At 30.9% G+C, this 21,241-nt stretch overlaps 1 protein-coding gene across 5 annotated transcripts in view; it reads left to right on the top strand.

Moving 5' to 3' along the window:
• LOC119600058 overlaps window positions 1-21,241 on the top strand; it is a 564,032-nt gene that overhangs the window by 6,898 nt on the left and 535,893 nt on the right. The gene's annotated exons all lie outside the window — the stretch shown is intronic.

Below are 21,241 nucleotides of genomic sequence, written 5' to 3'. Positions count from 1 at the left end.
GAGGAAATTATTATGAAAGCAGAACAACATAGGCGTAAACTTATACTCCACCCAAATGAAGAAATAGCGTCCTTATTAAGAACCACAAATGTAGTAAGACGACTAAACAGATGCCAACCTCATGACCTCATCAGGCGTTTCAACCAGCATAATGTTTTATAAAATATTTGAATTGCTGTTAATACTAAATTATATGTTTAAATAATTAGCCTCAAACTGCTAGTTAGTCTATTTTGACTAGTCGCAGTATTTTAAGAAAAATTGTATATGTCAATTTATACCGTTTTAAATAATAAAAAAAAAAAAATAATGGTATCCATACAAATTTTGGCACAAATATTGCTTATATACACAGAAATGATACTGTAAAATTTTTTCACTATCGGTCCCTATTTGGTCATAGCTCCCATACAAGGTCCCCTCCCAAAAAGCACTTAAACGCACATAACTCATGACGAAATAATGGTATTCATACAAATTTTGGCACAAATATTGCTTTTATATATAGAAATGATACTGTAAAATTTCTATACAAAATTTGCCACAAATATTACTTTTGTAAACAAAAATATAATTTTAATATTGTTTCACGATCGGTCCATATTTGGTCACAGCTCCCGTAGAAGATCCCCTTCAGAAAATTACTGAAATGCACATAAATCATTACCAAATAATGATGTCCTTACAAAATTTGCCACAAATATTAATTTAGTTTACATAAATTTTATTTAGAAAAAATTTCACGATCAGCCCATATTTTGTCATAGCTCCCATATAAGGTCCCCTCCTAGATATCACTTAAATTCACATTACTCATTACCAAACAATAATAGGCATGCAAAATTTGACAAAGACATTACTTTTGTATACAAAATTTTATTTAAATTTTTTTTCACGATCGGTCCATAATATGAGTCCGATCCGTCCCATACAAAGCCTCTTCCGAAAATCACTTAATGCACATCACTTATTACCAAATAGCTATATAGATACAAATTTTGACAGAAATATAGCTTTTATTTACAGAAATGTTATTGTAAAAACACTTTAACCGTATATAATTAATTGTAATTTGTATAGTAAAATTAATTTAGTGTAAACAAATTCTGAACAACAGTACACATATCTAAATTTTCTTAAATATTTCACACATATTCGGCTCAACCGAATATAGCTCTCTAACTTGTTTTAGTTCAAAAATATATACGAAACATAAACAAGTCAGAGTGCTATATTCCGCTATGCCGAATCTTAAATACCCTCCACCTGTAAGCTACTTTTTATGAAAACCCTTATAAATATTACTAGATACGTATTTAATAAATTTTGAAAGTTTAAATTGTGCACCCGTGATGAGGGTGATATCATTTAGAAATCATATATACCTTTTATGGAGATATGGCCAATTATTGGCCAATCCGAACTAAATTTCACAGAATGATTTATCGATAAAAAACACACTGTGTCCGATTTTATCCCTATATATTTATAATTGAATGAAATATATTGGAAAAAGTGCCTTATGGAAATGGAAAAAAAAAAGATTTCTTATATACACAAAATTTCCTTATTCCGATATCTTTATTTATCAACAAGTTAGAGTGCTATATTCGGCTGAGCCAAATCTTAAATACCCTCCACCAGCTATTTTTATAGTAATACTTTTTTAATTGATCAAATATTTGTAGAAATAAATTTTCTCATGTCCTAAATAGAAAAACCCCAAGCTTAAATCTGTTACAATTACAAGATTTATTGAACATTACAAACCCCATTTTCTTTTATATTTTTATAGCGACCTAAAATATGCTTTAACGATATTTAATAATGTGCATGTGTGTGAAAGATTTAAGGATTTTCAAAATACATATATATATAATTTTGTTCTACACAAATTGATAATGCAATTAGTTAAATACGGTTAAATTGCTTTTAGTGGAAGGACTTAATGTAACCAAGGAGATATGACCAATTATAAACCGATCGTAAAAAATTCTTTAAGCAAAATTTCTGTACATAAAAGCTATTTTTCAGTCAAATTTTGTATCTATATTGTAATTTAGTAATAAGTAATGTGTGTTCAAGTGATTTTCTGAAGGGACATTTGCATGCGACAGACCGCACCCATGTTATGGACCTAATATTAATATAATACTAATATTTGTGCCAAATTTTGTATCAATAGCTTTATTTGGTAATGAGTAATGTGCGTTTAAGAGATTTTCGTAAAGGCGCTATGACCAATTATGTATATAAAGACAAAATTTCAAAATTCTGTATCTATATCATTATTTGGCAATGAATATTGTGCATTTAAGTGATTTTCTGGAGGCGACCTAGTATGAAAGCTATGACCAATTATGGACCGATCGTAAAACAATTTTATAGTGTAATTTATGTATATAAGAGCAATATTTGTGCTAAATGTATGGATATAAATGTATGGATATCAATGAATCTTGTATGGGAGCTATGACCAATTATGGACCGATCGGAAAAAACTTTCATAGTAATATTTCTGTATATGAGAGCAATACTTGTACCAAATTTTATATGGATATCTTAATTTAGTAATGAGTTATGTGCGTTTAAGTGATTTTCGGAAGGGGACCTTGTACGGGAGCTATGACCAATTATGGAACGATCGGAAAAAAATTTCATACTAATATTTCTGTGCGTATGAGCAATACTCATTTTATGGATATCTTAATATAGTAATGAGTTATGCGCGTAAAAGTGATTTTCGGGAGGGGACATTGTATAGAAGCTATGTCCAATTATGGAGCGATCCAGAAAATTGTTTCTCTCAATGAATTGACATAAGATTTTAAGTTGTAAAATTTTTATGAAGATATCAACATTTTGACGGAAGTTATTAACAAAAAACTCATTTTCCGGGAATATGTACTTTTGAATGGGAGGTATATGAAATTATGGACTGATTCTGGCAATTTTCAGCAAGAATCAAGATATTGTGTAGAAACGAATATATGATGACTTTCATGAAATTATCTTGCATAGTTTTCGAGAAAATTACATCAGAATGTGTAAACAATGCTTATTTTTTCTGAGTTGTTTTAAATTTTGATTCATAACTTTTCTCGATGTGAACCGATTTTGCTCATTTTCAATACCAAACTGTACCGGATAATAGTGAATATTTTGGGTGAATTTGGTTAAATTATCTAGCTTCGTTTTAACGTGAGCGTGTTTTACACAGACAGACAAACGGACAGACGGGCATAGCTAAATCGACACCGAATTTCATAAGGACCCAGAATATATATACTTTGTTGGGTCTCAGATGACTATTTCTTGGTGTTACACACGGAATGACAAACTTATATAAACCCTCTATCACCACTGATGGTGGTGGAGGGTATCTATACACAGAACATACTCATGTCGAGTTTAATAATAAATTATGTGGCATTAAGTGGTTTTCAGAAGTGAACCTTATATGGGAGCTAGATATGGACCGATGCTGAAAAAATTCCTTATATGGAATGTAACCAATTATGGACCGATGTGGAAAATGTTCACGGATGATTATACACAAAACAAATTCACGTCGAGTTTTACCCTGATAGCTTTATTTATCAATAATTATGCGCATTTGAGTGATTTTAGGATGTGGACCTTATATGGGAGCTAGTACCAATTGTGGACTGATCCGGAAAACATTTCACTAATTGATTTATATCTATATACAGAACATATTCACCTCGAGTTCTACCCTGATAACTTTATTAATCAATGAATTATGCGCATTTGAGTGATTTTCGGATGTGGACCTTATATAGAGTGATTTATATACACACAAAACACATTTATGTCGAATTTTATCCAGATAGCTTTATTTATCTATGAATTAAGCTCGTTTAAGTGATTTTCGGATGTGAACCTTATATGGGAGCTATGACCAATTATGGACCGATCCGGAAAAAAATTCCTTAGAATGATTTATGTATATACAAAACATATTCATGTCGAATTTTATCCCGATAACTTTATTTATCAATAAAATATGTTCATTTAAGTGATTTTCGAAAGTGGACGTTATATTGGAACTATGACCAATTGTGGACCGATACAGATCTAAGTCCGTAGTTTTGATTCCTGTTCATATAATGTCAATATGTACAAAATTTTGTGTTGATACCGATATATTTGAGGAAGTTATTAACGATAAACTAATTTCCGGGAATATGTACCTCTGTATGGGGGCTATGGGAAATTTTGGATCGATTATTACAATTTTAAACATAATTAATCTATAGATGAAAAATATAATCTGTGACAATATTTGTAGTTTCTGAGAAAACTACTCAAGAATTAGGGAAAAAAACTTAATTTGTTTTAGGTAGTCTGAAGTGAGCATGTTTTAATCAGACAGACAGACAGACAGACAGACGGACATAGCTAAATCGACTCAGAATTTCATAAGGACCCAGAATATATATACATTGTGGGGTCTCAGATGAATATTTTTTGGTGTTACACACGAAATGGCAAACTTATATATTCCCTCTATCACCACTGATGGTGGTGGAGGGTATAATGAAATGTGCGATTTTCGAAAGTGGATCTTATATGACAGATATGAACAATTATGGACCGATCCGTAAAAAACTTATTTTTATAGCCTATTTACACACTACACGACTTTAAAGTATACCAATTAGGGATGCCAATCCCGAAAATCCCGAAAAAAAATCCCGCGATTTATTTTGTAAATCCCGGGATTTTTTCGGGATTAGGATATCCCGAATCCCGGGATTTTTCAAAATGAATCCCGGGATTTGATACTAAATTTTTTTTTAAATTCTTTTTTGAGCAATAATTTTATTCAATTCGCTTAAAAATTACGATCTTAGTTTATTTTTGACTTATGCAGAACAAAATTCAGCACAGCTAATCTTGTACATTTTGAACCTTTTTTTATAGTAGTATGATACCATATAAAATACATACAAATTTATTTTTTCATTTCGTCGTAGACCCAAAAAGCATACACATTCTTTTCTATAGTAGACTCAAATTTGGACCAAAATTAACACAAGAAATCCTAAAAGGACCTCTTCTGAAAATCAATTTGATGCCAATATTAATATCTTACGTTACAAGCAGCTATTTGATGAAATTCACTTTTAAAATAGAATCGATTTGAATCTACAAAAATAATCCAAAAATTGTGTAATATTCAATTTCTGTGGCTTTTCATACAAATTATCATATTTTTTTAAATTGATTTCAAATGGAAAGTATTTTGTTGTCTGCGTATTATTTTGCAAGAAAATAATAAACCATTCCTCGATCGAAATTCATCATACCTTTTCAAATCGATTGATTTCAAATCGTTCGAATTCCATCACATACCGGAATATTTATTTTATTTCGGCACAGTCAAATATAAAATTTATTTTTTAAATGATATCTAGAAGGTTTTGCATTTCAAGCTTTCTACAAATCTGAGTAATAACGGTAAAGGTAAATTAAATCGTTCTGAATGTTGATGACATTTTCCAAAGAAAAGGTTCATTTAAGATCTAAATTGATATTCGAAGGATTGAACGTTGTATTTTTATTATACCCTACACCACTACAGTTGGGAGGGTATTATTCGTTTGTGCTGATGTTTGTAACGCATACAAATATTGGTCCTACACCCACCTCATCGACTCAGAATCACTTTCTGAGTCTGCCGTTGTTTGACCCTAGCCCCCATACGAACCCTTCAACGTCCAAAAATTTACTTATAACCATTAGTATCGCGATGACATTCAGCATAACTAACCTTTATATAAAATTATTACATCCCTCTTCCCAATTTTTTGAGGATCGGCCCATATTTGACCCTAGCTCCCACATAAAGCCTCTTTTAGAAATTTAGTTTTTTATCAATAAATTGCTTAAATACATCGGAATTAAGGTAAAATTCAACAAATTTTTTATGAAAAATAAATAATTTTTAAAATATATAAATGGTGTAGGGTATCATATAGTTGGCCATATCCGACTATACTTTCCTACTTGTTTTTATTTAGGAAGTATGTATGTAGTTACCAAATTTCTGAAATTATGATTTTCTAAAAGTTTTTATTTAGGAATTGGAATTAATTGGATTGCTTTAATTTAAAATTATCTTCTGTCGATTAATTTCCACAAGATTAAACAATTTTCTTCACAAACATGAAGATTTAAGATTTTCATGTATAAAATAATTAAATTTATGTAATCCCGAAATCCCGTAAAATCCCGGGATTGCAATTTTCAAAATCCCGAATCCCGGGATTTGTAAAAGCCAGTCCCGTTTGGCATCCCTAATACCAATCGGCTTAGAATCATTTTCTGAGTCGATTAGGGCTTGTAAAGCTTGTAATCAAACTTCAGGTCTCAATTTTGAAGATAATTCAATGAAATTTGGCACATCATCTTCTATGGTACCAAAGACGAAGCCTGTTGAAAATCATTAACATTAGTTTATATTTCACCTAGCCCCCTTACTACTGAACCCGACGAATAGGGCTTTTAAGTTCATCAATATACTCGTATCTTGACAAAAAGCTGCAAAACCAAGATCTATACTAGCCTCGATGACTCTCATGAATTTTATAATTATAGGGTCTCATTTGACCATAGCCCCTATACAAAACTCCCTTCAAAATTTTACTTAAATGTCCACAATTTTATTCAACAATAAACTGCTTAAGTATATCTGAGGCAAGGTACAATTCAACTATATGCTCTATTATGAAAACTAAATCATATTTTATTTTTGTAACAGGTGTATGGTATTATATGGTCGGCCTCGCCCGACTATAATTTCTTACTTGTTTTAAAATATCTTTATTTCTTAATTGGATATTTGCATTTAAGCGGTTTTCGGAAGTGGTCCTTATTTGGGAGCTGTGACTAATTATGGACCGATCCGGAAAACATTTCGCATGGTGTTATATGGGATCTATGCCCAATTATGGATGTGCATTTAAGTAATTTGCTGAAGTTGACCTTACATGGGTGCTGTGACCAATTATGGGCCGAGCCGGAAAAAATTTAAACACATTGATGATGAATTTTATACCGATAATTTCATTCAGTTATGTAATGTGTGCGTTCAGGTGGTTATCGGAAATGTGCCTTATATAGGAGCTATCGGGATAAAATTTGGCGTGAGCGTAGCCAAGGAGTATTCGAGTTTAAGTTTTGAAGATGAACCCTGCAGATGCCCCAGGGACGGCGCTGTGGCGGCTCAAAGTAGGGTACCTACGACATGTAAAATTTTTAAACTCGTGCCATTTTTTTGTTTTTCACCCAAATACAAAGATTTTTATATTTTCTGAAAGCGCTCGACGAGATCTTGAAAAAACATGCTTGGACATACTACTTATCTCTTACATTTAAAAATTTAGTGATACAAAATTTACCATACCTTGGTCCGCCTTTTTTTGAATACCGGGCGTAATTTTGAACCAAATGGACTCAATTTTTGGTTGTTAGTTAGACAACGAAATTTCCAATAATATACAAAAAATTTCAGGTCAATGTCATTTACAGATCCAAAAATATACGTTTTTTAATTTAAAAATTCAAAAAATTTTAGATTTTTGCCGTTTTTTTGCCAAAAATGTGTCCTAACTCTTTTATTAATAAAATAAAATTTTCTTTAAGAACATATAACAATTTTATAGTTTTCTATAAGGTATCTTTACGCAGAACGCTTTGGCGTAAAAAACTTGTCCTATTTTTTGAAAATGTTGCCACTGCGTCCTTCCGAATATGACCTATTTTTTATCAAAACTTCAAATGTAGGCGACATGTTCTAAAATTCCAAAGCTGGGATCAGAAAACTGGAAACCTCAATATGTTTTATATTTACTCCAAAAGTATTTTCCCATCCCTGAAAGAAATGTGGACCCTATGGGCAAAAAAGTAAAAAATCCCATTTTTGGGATTTTCATTCCTATTTTTGGGAATTGCGGGATGCCCTTTGACCTTTTCAATTTTTTTTTGCATTTTCTTATTTGAAATGACAAATTTAACAAGCGTTGAAAAGTTCATTGAGTTTTGTTCATAAATAAAGATTTTGTCATATATTACATATTTGATTAATTTCTAAAACTATGATTTATATCAAAATTTTAATAGGGTCGCAGATAGCTACAACAATTTAGTCCATATTTATCCCTTAATATCTTTTTTTAGTTAGATATGGAAATTCTCGATCCTTTACAAAAACTTTCAAGTCAATATCTCAATTACATTCAAAAATATGTTCTTTTAAACCTGTATCCTTTAATTTCATATTTTTCATATTTTAGTATTAAATATGACAGAACATATTTAAATCTTATATTTACCTATTTTCTATTTGTTTGCTTATCCTTATAATTGAAAGGTCCTATTATGCTTAAATTTTCAGAAATTTATAACTATTTTTTACCTAAATTTTTTCGACAGATCATTTCGTTCTGTTTCGTTTATGATCATGTAGGTAAAAATATACAGGTAATAATAATAATTTCGATTCATTCACTAATAAGAAATATCAATGACTGAATTACAGGTTATAGTAATATAGTCCTAAATGTTAATAGGTAGACAATTCGTAATTTTTTACTTTGAAATACCTGTATCGGAAATGACAAGAATTGGTATATAAGTAAACTTCTCAGATTTTAAGTACCATATTTAATAAATCTACAATGAAGATTACATTAAAGTACGAAGAGTTGTGTTCCGTTTTATGGAGTATATCTTCAAAAAGGCCAGAAAGAATTGACGACATTTCAAATTATATAAAAACTAAAGTAGACAAAACAGGCATATCAAAAATTGAAAACTTTTTGATGTAAAAAGTAAGTCTGTGGATGGAAATCAAAAGAAATTTCGATTAAAATTTTGTAGTTGGATGGAAACTACTATGGAAATCTCAACTTACAACACATCATCAGGAGCGCCTTGCAAGTCATACGAAGACTTATGTTCAAGGACAAAAAAAGAGGGTCACACAAAAACTTTTTTCAATCTCAAATGAGGAAATTGCTGATACATTTAACGAAATGCTGAAAAAGGAAAACCAACCTATGGATGCCGTACATATTGCAACTATTCTTCCTAATGCATCACCAAAACGACTTCAGCGAATTGTGGAAAGTATGCCAACTCCAACATCACAATCAAATTTTACTGAAGAGGAAGCAATAGCGCTTATGTTGGAACTGGGTCTCAGTCGAAATAAGTACCAAATATTAAGGAAAGCTCTGCATGAAAAAGGACACAATATATTACCATCATACAAGGCGATCCAGGAAAAAAAACAAATTATCCTACCATCACCTATTGCTGTTAATGATGTGGAAGCTTGTATTGATATATCATCTTTGCTCGAAAACACAGCATCAAGAATTGTGTCAGACTTTTCAGAAGACCAACTAAGGAAAATTCATAACTGTGATGTTGTCTTAATGTGTAATTGGGGATGTGACGGTTTATCAGCACTTCCAGAATACAAACAAGCTTGTGGAAGTCGGACATTAGCAGACTACAAAAGTGTATTTATGTCATCATTAGTGCCATTACGAATTCGTTCATATTCCCTTAATCCATCATCGTCAAGCATCGGAAATTCATTTGAAGATATATGGATCAATACAACTCCGGGTTCAAAAAAATTTTGTAGACCCATTGGATTTGAATATATAAAGGAGTCAAAGAAAACAACAAAAGATTTAGTGGAATATTTAAAAGATGAAATAAATGCACTGGAGCCCATTTGCATAAAAATAAAGGAATTCTCTATTAACGTATCATATCAGCTAAGCTTAACAATGATTGATGGAAAGGTCAGCAATGCCATAACAGAAACTTCTTCCTTCTGGAGATGCTCAATATGTAATGAGAAAAAGTCTCAAATATAAACAAAAGCAGGAGTATTAATGAAGAAGTCCTGTCTTTCGGAATTTCACCACTTCATGCCAGAATACGATTTTTGGATTACTAAATCAACAAAAAATAATGAAGAATTGAAAGAACTGAGATTTGCGGAAAAAAGCAGAATCCAAGAAGAATTTAAAGTTCAGATGGGATTAAACATCGACAAACCACTTCCAAGTTGCGGTAGTACAAACGACGGTAATACGGCGAGAAGGTTTTTTCGTGATTTTGAAATTACTTCAAAAATAACTGGAATCGACAAGGAGTTGCTTCGAAGAGTTAACACTATTTTAATGGCACTGAATAGTAAACATAAAATTAATGGAAATCGATTTGGGGAATATACATCTGAAATTTCTAAATTACTTGTATCTCTGTATCCATGGAGGGAACTAACACCAACAGTACACAAAGTATTGTGTCATGGTCAAATAATAATTGAATCGAATATTCTTCCACTTGGAGAGTTAACAGAAGAAGCCCAGGAAGCGAGGAATCGAGATTTTAAGCATGTTCAACTATTCAGCTCAAGAAAATGCTCCAAGCAATCACAGAATGAAGATATTTTTAATAGTTTACTTCTATCTTCTGATCCTGTTCTTTCAACTATGCGAAAAAGATGGATTTGTTATGAAACTCTATCATCTCAAAACAAGGAAGATTTAAAGGACCTATATTACCTTCTGGATATGTATACCGATATGACAGATTATTTTATAGAAAATAAGTAGTGTTAGGAATTAACTATATAAGTAGGTTGTAAGAATTAATTGTATTATGTTTAAGATAAACAGTTCAAATAAAAAAAGCTATTATACTAACTGATGATATTGTATTAAATTGTGTTTTATGTTTCGGTGGGCGGGAAAGGTGGTTTGTGTGGGGTGATTTAGGTGTTGTTGTGCGTGGCTCATAATAAAATTATAATTTTTTTTATTGTATATATAATTTTATAGTCTTTAATAAAATAATTAACTTAATAATTTTTAAAAATTGTCCAAATATTTTATTCAACACCAAATGTATGTTCTGTCATACTTAATACTAAAATATGAAAAATATGAAATTAAAGGATACAGGTTTAAAAGAACATATTTTTGAATGTAATTGAGATATTGACTTGAAAGTTTTTGTAAAGGATCGAGAATTTCCATATCTAACTAAAAAAAGATATTAAGGGATAAATATGGACTAAATTGTTGTAGCTATCTGCGACCCTATTAAAATTTTGATATAAATCATAGTTTTAGAAATTAATCAAATATGTAATATATGACAAAATCTTTATTTATGAACAAAACTCAATGAACTTTTCAACGCTTGTTAAATTTGTCATTTCAAATAAGAAAATGCAAAAAAAAATTGAAAAGGTCAAAGGGCATCCCGCAATTCCCAAAAATAGGAATGAAAATCCTAAAAATGGGATTTTTTACTTTTTTGCCCACATTTCTTTCAGGGCTGGGAAAATACTTTTGGAGTAAATATAAAACATATTGAGGTTTCCAAAACTGCTTTCAGTTTTCTGATCCCAGCTTTGGGATTTTAGAACATGTCGCCCAAAGTTGAAGTTTTCATAAAAAATAGGTCATATTCGGAAGGACGCAGTGGCAACATTTTCAAAAAATAGGACAAGTTTTTTACGCCAAAGCGTTCTGCGTAAAGATACGTTTTAAAAAACTATAAAATTGTTATATGTTCTTAAAGAAAATTTTATTTTAATAATAAAAGAGTTAAGACACATTTTTGGCAAAAAAACGCCAAAAATCTAAAATTTTTTGAATTTTTAAATTAAAAAACTTACATTTTTGGATCTGTAAATGATATTGATCTGAAATTTTTTGTATATTATTGGAACTAACAAGAAAAAATTGAGTTCATTTGGTCCAAAATTACGCCCGGTATTCAAAAAAAAGGCGGACCAAGGTATGGTAAATTTTGTATCACTAAATTTTTAAATGCCTATAACTCGGATATTATAAGAGATAAGCATGTTTTCTCAAGATCTCGTCGAGCGCTTTCACAAAATATAAAAATCTTTGTATTTGGGTGAAAAACAAAAAAATGGCACGAGTTTAAAAATTTTACATGTCGAAGGTACCCTACTTTGAGCCGCCACAGCGCCGTCCCTGGGGCATCTGCAGGGTTCATCTTCAAAACTTAAACTCGAATACTCCTTGGCTACGCTCACGCCAATTTTATCCCGATCGGATCAGCCGTTTAGAAATGCCAGATTTATTTCCAAAAAATTTCCATTCTGCCCCACTGTGGTCTGTTTGACTAAATAGTGATAAAATTATTGGAAAATGGTCACTTCCGTAAAGAGAGTTTTCAATGTTCCAATCTATATATGGGGCTAAAGAGGAGCGAGTGTTGAAATGAGTTGGTGAATTTCCATTAAGCAATATAAGATTGGATTTATTGATAAAAGAAGCTAGTATTTTACCCCTTTTGTTGTTACTGGATTTATGGATTCATATTGTAAAGAGTTGTGAATCAAAAAGGCAACTCCACCATAACGAGTTGTTGATGTATTTGTAGAAAGTAGAGAATAATTAATAGGAATAGGAATGCCTGTGGTAGAATGTAAATGAGTCTCTTGAAGCGAAATAAGTTTTGGTTTGTGTAGTTTAATAAGTATAATCAGTTCGTTGTAATTATTAGTATAGCCGTTAATATTCCATTGTATTATTTTTAAAGCCATTGTAATTTTGATATTATGGATAACTTAATAGCGGGAGTTAATGGAGAAAAAACCGAGTAAAAATATAATTATAATAACTAATAATAATAATTTTATACTTATAAATTAATATTGCTGAAAGGTCTCGTACAACACAGATGTAGGGAAACAAGGCGGCGGGATCTTCCTGCAGAAAAATTGCAGAAAATATACCACCGCCCAGCTTCCCAACTGTGAGGTCGAGACCTTTCATCAAGCCAATTCTTTTTGGCTCGTTTATTTGTTGCTTCAAGTTGTTTTTTTATTGTTTTACGTTGTCTTTTTGATGTGTTGCGGGGTAAGATATTTACTTTGTTTTCTCCAGTTTGAGTTGGAACATCACTGGATAGTGAGGAATTGCCTTGTAGCATCTGAGTAGTCTTTTAGATTTCTGGTTAATGCAGAAGATGTTGGGGGAGGCATTGACGTTTTATTACTTTGTTTGTCGATTGATGTTGTTGTGGGCTGATTTGTATTGATTTCAGTAGTTTTTTTGGTAATTGTAGCGTAATTATGTGTGGATGATGGATTTCTATCGTAATATTTTTTGACAGCTGTTCTTTTGCTTACTTTCTCAAGAGTAACGATCGCTTGTATCTCTTTCTCCCTTAGGAAGATAGGACATGTTTTGTTGTTTGGAGAATGGTTTGTATTTTCTATTTTATTTTCGATACAGTTAATGCAAGAGGCTGGTTGAGTACATATCTCTTTATTCTCTAAGTTGGATTGGATTTTATTTGAGCATACACTGCAGAGTTTGTTGTTGTCACAGTTGCTAAAGTGATGACCAAATCGTAGGCAATATTAGCATTTTAGGGGAAGTGGGATATAAGGTCGTACTCTTACTCGTTCGTATCCAACTAATATCTCTGATGGTAAGTTTGTAGATATGAATGTAACAATGATTAAACCGGTTTCTATTAAATCGTGTCTACTTTTTTCATAATTTTGTTTACTTTAAAAGCATTTTGTTGTTTTAATTCAGAGAGTTTTTAATCTTCTGAGATCTCTCGGAGGTCGTTTGAGTATATTACACCTCGAACAAAATTGAGAGAATTATGTTCTGATACTTCTACTTTTATATTATGATTTAAAGAGCATAATTGTATTAATTTGTTTGCTTGAATAAAGTTTTTTGTTTTTATTAATATTGTACCGTTTATTAGTTTTTTACATATCTCCACTTCTCCTCCACATGTGTTATCGAAGACCTTCTTTATTAAAAAGGGCGAAACATTAGCGAGAGTGTTTACTTTGTTATTTTCACTGTCGACTCGTTTAATAACTAAATATTTCGGACCGGTGGATAAAAATTTAAGTTTCTTAGTTTTGTCCAATAAGATGGGAGGATCATCTCCCATATCAGGCGGATCTTTCATTATAGCAAATTCTTATAGATATAGTCTTTATAATTTGTATATGAAGAATTTGTAAATATTTGTAATGTAAACTGGGATTGAGAAAAAGTGAGTTTTGATCTTATGGAAGACGGACACGAACTGATGAGGCTTTTGGTTAATTCGTGCATGTTGTTAAAAGGAACGAATTTTGTTTTGTAATTTTAAAATGATATAAAGTTTTTGAATTTGTTTAAAGTTATACTCAATATTTTAAATTTATAAATATCAATATTTTTGATACTTTAATAAAACATACGACTTTTAATCTCTTTTTTGAAATACGGATGGAATTTCATCTTACTTATTCTTTAGACTTTACTGAAGGCCCCTTAAGGAAATATATATATTTTGCTTCTCAATTTTTAGTAAAGTATATTTTCAAATGCTTTGAAGAGTTTAAATCATGCTTGAAAGGAGAAAATGATTAGAAATTTTAAGAATTAATATTTTTATAGCTTTATGATATTAAAAATTTTAAAGGTAATTTTTTACCATTCAAGTCTAAAGAAATTTTGAAAAGGGGGAAATGTGTGGGGAAATGTTTTTGGTAAATTTTGTGAAAGATATTGTTTTGAATGTATATTTTAATTTCGACATATTCATTTCAGGGGTAAAAAGCAAAGTCCATGTTAATTTGCATACATTGATTAATATTATAAATCACTTAAAATCCCGGGCAACGCCGGGTACAAAAAGCTAGTTATTTAATAAATTGTGAAAGTTTAAATTGTGCTTCCGTGATGAGGTATCATTTAGAAATCCAATATACCTTTTATGGAGATATGGCCAATTATTGGCAAATCCGAACAAAATTTCGCAGAATGATTTATCGATAAAAAAAAACAGACTATGTCGGATTATATCCGAATATACTAATATTTTAATGAGATATATTGGAAAAAGTGACTAAAGGAAGTGGACCCCATATTCCTTATATACACAAAATATACTCATGTACATTTTTTTACTTATCTTTATCTATCAAAGAAATATATATTATATCTTTATGTATCAAAAAAATATGTGATTTTCTGAAGTAGACAGATATGACCAATTATGGAACGATCCGAAATTTTTTTTTATGTAGCCTATTTTTAAAATATATTTATTTCTTAATTGGATATTTGCATTTAAGTGATTTTAGAAATTGGTCCTTATATGGGAGCTATGCCCAATTATGGACCGATCCAAAAAATATTTTGCAGAGTGATATATATGTACACAATACATATTTATGCTTAATATTATTTTAATCTTTATTTCTAAATTAGTTATGTGCATTTAAGTTATTTTCGGAAGTGGACCTTAAATGGGAGCTTATGGGCCGATCCTGAAAAAATTTCACATGGTGTTTTATATCTACTTTAAACACATTCATGACGAATTTTATACCGATATCTTCATTCAGTTATGAAATATGTGCGTTTACGTGGTTATCGGAAATTGACCTTATAACGGAGGTATGCCCAATTATGGACCGATCCAAAAAATATTTTGCAGAGTGATATTTGTATACACAATACATATTTATGCTGAATATTATTTCAATATCTTTGTTTCTAAATTAGTTGTGTGCATTTCAGTATTTTTCGAAAGTGGACCTTATGTGGGAGCTATGACTAATAATGGACCTATACAGATCTACGTTGGTAATATGATTTCTGTTCTTATTATATACATACATATGTGCGAAATTTCGTGGTGATACCGATATTTTTGCCGAAGTCATTAACGAGTTAAAGTCATTTTCTGAAAGGGGCCTTATATAGGGGGTAGGGTCAGTTATGGACCGATCCTTATACTATTTTACAAAGATATTAAGGTTCCTATAAAATATAAATATCGAATCTTATAGAAATTTGCAATGATATTAAGGTTCCTATAAAATATCTTCATGTCGAATTTCATGGCTATAGCTGCTTCTTTTAGTTAGTTATGACCGTTAAAGTTATTTTCTGAAGGGGACCTTATATGGGGGCTAGGCGAAATCGTGGACCGATATTGCCCATTTTCAATACCAAACAAAAATATAAAATGTCTATGCTAAATTTCAGCCCGCTAGCTATTTCCGTTTGGACTCCATCGTGTTTTCAACAGACAGACGGACGGATATGGCTAGATCGTCTTAGAATTTAATAAGGATCCAGAATATATATACTTTTATGGGTCTAAGATGAATATTTCGATGTGTTACAAACGGAATGACAAAAACAATATACCCCTCATCTTTTTTGATGGAGGGTATAAAAATATAACCGCTAGTTTTCTTCTTTGCCAAAACAATCGAGTTAAAACTTACCATAGCCCCCATATAAAGGTACATATTTCCGGAAATGAATTTGTCGTTAATAACTTCCTCAAATATCTCAGTATCTACTCAAAATTTTGCACATGTCAATATAATATAAACAGAAATCATACTACTAACGTAAGTTTAATCGGTCCACAATTGGTCATAGTACCCATAAAGCTATCGAGATAAAATTCGAGTTGAATATGTTTTGTGTACATAAAAATCATTCTACCAAATTGTTTCTGGATCGGACCATTATTGGTCATAGCTCCCGTATTTCGTTATTTTTTCAGTTTTACATAAAAACGCACAGGAAAACGCATAAGAAATACAAAAATATTAAAAAAGTTCTGACACAACATTTTTTTCAACTATAAACATTTGAATAAATTACTTCATCAATTAAAAAATTAATACATAACTGGAATGAATTTTGTAATAAATTGTATGAATCGAGCATGACTTTTTTCCCAAACCATTTTCATTCAGAATATTAAAAGTTCATAAAATTCATACATTTTATTGTACATGACGCTAACTTTTTGAATTTTTACTTTTTTCAACGGTATTCATGAAATAATTGCATAAAAGTCATTATTTACTATTCTGTTTACATATTAACAGAATAGTAATCCTATAGTAGCGAATTTTATATAATAAAACAAGTTAGAGTGCTATATTCGGCTGAGCCGAATCTTAAATACCCTCCACCAGCTATTTTTATAGTAATACTTTTTTAATTGATCAAATATTTGTAGAAATAAGTTTTCTCATGTCTTAAATAGAAAAACCCCCAGATTTAAACAGCTTAAATCTGTTACAATTACAAGATTTATTGAACATTACAAACCCCATTTTCTTTTATATTTTTATAGCGACCTAAAATATGCTTTAACGATATTGAATAATGTGCATGTGTGTGAAAGATTTAAGGATTTTCAAAATACATATATATATAATTTTGTTCTGCACAAATTGATAATGCAATTAGTTAAATACGGTTAAATTGCTTTTAGTGGAAGGACTTAATATGGGAGATATGACCAATTATAAACCGATCGTAAAAAATTCTTTAAGTTAAATTTCTGTACATAAAGGCTATATTTCAGTCAAATTTTGTATCTATATTGTAATTTAGTAAGAAGTAATGTGTGTTCAAGTGATTTTCTGAAGGGACATTTGCATGGGACCGACCGCACCCATGTTATGGACCTAATATTAATATAATACTAATATTTGTGCCAAATTTTGTATCAATAGCTTTATTTGGTAATGAGTATGCGTGAGTGTGCGTTTAAGAGATTTTCGTAAAGGCGTTATGACCAATTATGTATATAAAATTTCAAAATACTGTGTCTATATCATTATTTGGCAATGAATATTGTGCATTTAAGTGATTTTCTGGAGGGGACCTAGTATGAGAGCTATGACCAAATATGGACCGATCGTAAAACAATTTTATAGTGTAATTTATGTATATAAGAGGAATATTTGTGCTAAATGTATGGATATCAATATTTTGTAATGAGTTATGTGCGTTTAATTGATTTTCGGGAGGGAGCCTTGTATGGGAGCTATGACCAATTATGGACCGATCGGAAAAAACTTTTATAGTAATATTTCTGTATATGTGAGCAATACTTGTACCAAATTTTATATGGATATCCTAATTTAGTAATGAGTTATGTGCGTTTAAATGATTTTCGGAAGGGGACCTTGTACGGGAGCTATGACCAATTATGGAGCGATCGGAAAAAAATTTCATAGTAATATTTCTGTGCGTATGAGCAATACTTATTACAAATTTTATATGGATATCTTAATTTAGTAATGAGTTATGTGCGTTAAAGTGATTTTCGGGAGGGGACCTTGTATAGAAGCTATGTCCAATTATGGAGCGATCCAGAAAATCTTTTCTCTCAATGAATTGACATAAGATTTTAAGTTGTAAATTTTTTATGAAGATATCAACATTCTGACGGAAGTTATCAACAAAAAACTCATTTTCCGGGAATATGTACTTTTGAATGGGAGGTATATGAAATTATGGACCGATTCTGGCAATTTTCAGCAAGAATCAAGATATTGTGTAGAAACGAATATATGATGACTTTCATGAAATTATCTTGCATAGTTTTCGAGAAAATTACATCAGAATGTGTAAACAATGCTTATTTTTTCGGAGTTGTTTTAAATTTTGATTCATAACTTTTCTCGATGTGAACCGATTTTCAATACCAAACTGTACCGGATAATAGTGAATATTTTGGGTGAATTTGGTTGCTTCGTTTTAACGTGAGCGTGTTTTACACAGACAGACAAACGGACAGGCGGGTATAGCTAAATCGACTCAGAATTTCATAAGGACCCAGAATATATATACTTTGTTGGGTCTCAGATGACTATTTCTTGGTGTTACACACGGAATGACAAACTTATATAAACCCTCTATCACCACTGATGGTGGTGGAGGGTATCTATACACAGAACATACTCATTAATAAATAATGTGGCATTAAGTGGTTTTCAGAAGTGAACCTTATATGGGAGGTAGATATGGACCAATGCTGAAAAAATTCCTTACATGGAATGTAACCAAATATGGACCGATGTGGAAAATGTTCACGGATGATTATACACAAAACAAATTCACGTCGAGTTTTACCCTGATAGCTTTATTTATCAATAATTATGCGCATTTGAGTGATTTTAGGATGTGGACCTTATATGGGAGCCAGTACCAATTGTGGCCTGATCCGGAAAAAATTTCACTAATTGATTTATATCTATATACAGAACATATGCAGCTCGAGTTCTACCCTGATAACTTTATTAATCAATGAATTATGCGTATTTGAGTGATTTTCGGATGTGGACCTTATATGGGAACTATGACCGATTATGGACCGATCCGGAACAAATTTCGTAGAGTAATTCATATACACACAAAACACATTCATGTCGAATTTTATCCAGATAGCTTTATTTATCTATGAATTAAGCTCGTTTAAGTGATTTTCGGATGTGAACCTTATATGGGAGCTATGACCAATTAAGGACCGATCCGGAAAAAAATTCCGTAGAATGGTTTATGTATATACATGTATGAATATGTATTCATGAATATGTATGCATGTCGAATTTTATCCCGATAGCCTTATTTATCAATAAAATATGTTCATTTAAGTGATTTTCGAAAGTGGACCTTATATGGGAGCTATGACCGATTATGGACCGATCCGGAACAAATTTCGTAGAGTAATTCATATACACACAAAACACATTCGTGTCGAATTTTATGCAGATAGCTTTATTTATCTATGAATTAAGCTCGTTTAAGTGATTTTCGGATGTGAACCTTATATGGGAGCTAAGACCAATTATGGACCGATCCGGAAAAAAATTCCGTAGAATGATTTATGTATATACATGTATGAATATGTATTCATGTCGAATTTTATCCCGATAGCTTTATTTATCAATAAAATATGTTCATTTAAGTGATCTTCGAAAGTGGACCTTATATGGGGGCTATGACCGATTATGGACCGATCCGGAACAAATTTCGTAGAGTAATTCATATACACACAAAACACATTCATGTCGAATTTTATCCAGATAGCTTTATTTATCTATGAATTAAGCTCGTTTAAGTGATTTTCGGATGTGAACCTTATATGGGAGCTATGACCAATTATGGACCGATCCGAAAAAAAATTCCTTAGAATGATTTATGTATATACAAAACATATTCATGTCGAATTTTATCCCGATAGCTTTATTTATCAATAAAATATGTTCATTTAAGTGATTTTCGAAAGTGGACGTTATATTGGAACTATGACCAATTGTGGACCGATACAGATCTAAGTCCGTAGTTTTGATTCCTGTTCATATAATGTCAATATGTACAAAATTTTGTGTTGATACCGATATATTTGAGGATGTTATTAACGATAAATTAATTTCCGGGAATATGTACCTTTGTATGGGGGCTATGAGAAATTTTGGATCGATTATTACAATTTTAAACATAATCAATCTATAGATGAAAAAATAATCTGTGACAAAATTTGTCATATTATCTTTGGTAGTTTCTGAGAAAACTACTCAAGAATTAGGGAAAAAAACTTAATTTTTTTTAGGTAGTCTGAAATTTTTACTCATAACTTTTTACGTTGTCAACCGATTTAGCTGAGTTTCAATACCAAACTGCTTAGGAAAACAATGAATATTCTCAGTGAATTTGGTTGATTTCATTTGCTTAGTTTTAACGTGAGCGTGTTTTAACCAGACAGACAGACAGACGGACATAGCTGAATCGACTCAGAATTTCATAAGGACCCAGAATATATATACATTGTTGGGTCTCAGATGAATATTTTTTGGTGTTACACACGGAATGGCAAACTCATATACCCTCTATCACCACTGATGGTGGTGGAGGGTATAAAAATAGGAATTTAAATGTTGAAAAACAAAATCTAAAACAGGAAATCATCTGCAAACATAGTTAATATCGGTCAAATTTTATCGATTTTAATCTAAAAATCGTAAAGAAATAAACAATTTTCCAAAGAAAATTTCAAACATTCAAATAGAAAAATAAAAATAAATTTGAAATATTTTAAGTCAAGGCTTCTAGATTATGTTAAAAAAAAAACAAAAATTAAAAAATTCTTACCATTTAGGAACTATTCTTAAATATTATTAACTTTTGTCAATGAAAGCAGTTCATAATATTTATGCTGAAACAACTTTTTTCTGTGAACTATCAATATAATAATGTTTAAAACTTTATTGACAATTGAAATTTTGACGGTTAAAAATAACCTGATTTAGAAAATGGTGTTTAGTGTATTTTATATCTTGTTCTGTATTTTGCTGAAAAAA

This window comes from Lucilia sericata, unplaced genomic scaffold (assembly GCF_015586225.1).
Source record: "Lucilia sericata isolate MDLA Ls3-8-SP2 unplaced genomic scaffold, ASM1558622v1 Contig000102F_arrow, whole genome shotgun sequence".
Lineage (NCBI taxonomy): Eukaryota > Metazoa > Arthropoda > Insecta > Diptera > Calliphoridae > Lucilia > Lucilia sericata.
The sequence above is the reverse complement of the archived record's forward strand: the minus strand, read 5'-3'. Positions and strand labels throughout refer to the sequence as shown.